At 39.4% G+C, this 2,077-nt stretch overlaps 1 long non-coding RNA gene across 1 annotated transcript in view; it reads left to right on the forward strand.

The window, feature by feature from the left end:
* The window catches only part of LOC115938082 (uncharacterized), a 430,326-nt gene extending 428,522 nt beyond the window's left edge, over positions 1–1,804 (forward strand). The window contains exon 5 of the long non-coding RNA XR_014141420.1: positions 1,605–1,804. This is a non-coding gene — a long non-coding RNA (uncharacterized LOC115938082). The remainder of the gene's footprint in view (positions 1–1,604) is intronic.
* The last annotated feature ends 273 nt before the right edge of the window (positions 1,805–2,077 follow it).

A 2,077-nucleotide genomic window follows, 5' to 3' on the forward strand; every position in this document is an offset into this window, starting at 1 on the left:
ACATAGGTCTTCAGATGTTTTAGGGCCTACTTTATCAGGCATGTTTTTAAAAATATAATTTATTTATTTATTTATTTTTTAAAAAGATTTTATTTATTTATTTGAGAGACAGAGAGAGCACATGAGAGGGGGGAGGGTCAGAGGGAGAAGCAGACTCCCTGCTGAGCAGGGAGCCCGATGCAGGACTCGATCCCGGGACTCCAGGATCATGAGCTGAGCCGAAGGCAGTCACTTAACCAATTGAGCCACCCAGGCGCCCTAAAAATATAATTTAAAATATATTCTCTCTGCATATAGAAAGCATTTGTGAGACCATTACCTATCTACAGAAATGGGAAAATGTTTAAGACTCATTTTCTATCTGATAGTAATATGGAAAAATGGGGGTAGGGTGACAAGGGGATTTGTTTTTAGAGTTGTTTCTTTCTTCTTCCTAAAATGAGAGGGACTGTCACTGCCGATCTGAAAGCTAATGCCGGAAATAATTCAGAGTTATCCAGGGACACCTTTGTTCTTGCTAGAAGTTGACATTTACAGATTTGCAGAAGGTCATCTTGTCCCTTAGGCCAGAAGACAGCATAACATTAATTTCCCTATTTAATTAAATCATCTGCAAAGGAACAAGTGATCCAGGACTGTTGCCTAAAAATTATTACCCGGTTTGGAAGAGTAATGGAGTAAATAAGAGAACTTTATTTGTTAATGTCAGTGAAGTAATAAGATTGTGATTTTTGTGCCCACAAGACATCATTACCTAATAACAGACTCAGTGCCGGGTTTCTAGCATCAAGGTAAGAAGCTTATGCTAAGGTCAGAAGACTAGGTTAAAAACATTTCTTAATTGTAATATGCTGGCCGCTGGAGTTGCAATTTTCTTTATCATCAGCGTTTTTGGATATGAAATGAAGTTCAGATTTAAAAAAAAAAACAACCTTCTATGCTGTATGGAATTAGTATTTTGATTCTTCAAGGGTTTTGGACCATACTATAGTTCAAAAAGCTCTTTCTCATCAACTTGACTAGATGTTTTTCTCCCATTTACTTAAGCTGTATTTTAAGCCTCTGACTAATTCAAAATTAAGTAGTAATTGTCCATCACTTCTAAACATGCGACTTCCTTTCAGAAATGAAAAGGATTGGGGTTTTGACTGTTTACTTGTTTTAGGTGTGTGTATGTGAGAGAGAGAGACAGACAGACAGACAGAGACAGAGACAGGGAGACAGTGCACATTATTTGTGGCAACATGTGTGAGATACTGTCTACCAGGGAAGCTCATTAAAGAATCAGGATCCAGGGTTTTAACTAGGGAGTTCATGACATCAGCACTTCCTGCCTATCATGTAGCAAAATTGCAGACTCTCAGAAGGAGATCAGGTGTTCACCATAAACCACATTGTTCGTAGAAACAATTTAGCACAGTGAGCCCTTCTTATGGGAGAATGGTGCCAATATTCCTGAACTCCCTAGTTCCCAGATGCCAACCAAGGGCCAACTTTGCAAGCAGGAGATCTCTAGGAGAGCAGTCTCAGGTCACCTATGACAATACTTCTCTGCATGACCATCGTGTGTCTTATGTCTGGCCCCTGCCCATACATACCTCTAGGTCCATCCCCATCGTGGAATCTAATGCTTCATCCATAGGAGCCACTTCCATTCCCTGAGAATACCGTATTCTTTCCCGCCTGTTCACTGCCTCTTACTCCTTCTGCCTGTGATGCTGTGGAGATGGCTTATACCTTGGTAAGCCGACCCCAAATACCATGCAGCTGCACAAACATGAGTGAGTCAACAAAAGGCTAGGGTTTTTGAACATTGATGTTTGGAACGCTGGTGTTTCTGGACATGAGTGTCCTGTGTTATGTTTTTGAAACAGGTATGTTTTTATACAGGTCTTATTATCACTCGGTTTCATAGATGATGCCATTAGGATTTCCTTCTGAAGCTTGTTTCATTTTCTTCTGATCATTCTTTTAAAAGGTTGAATTGAAATGTGGTGCTATAATAACCAATTATTGCTGGCAAATATAAATTTTATATATTTCTTCTGATTAAGGAGATTTGCATTTCCTGATTTGC

The sequence above is a fragment of the Leptonychotes weddellii genome, chromosome X (assembly GCF_054177405.1).
Source record: "Leptonychotes weddellii isolate Sample4059 chromosome X, ASM5417740v2, whole genome shotgun sequence".
In the NCBI taxonomy this organism is placed as follows: domain Eukaryota; kingdom Metazoa; phylum Chordata; class Mammalia; order Carnivora; family Phocidae; genus Leptonychotes; species Leptonychotes weddellii.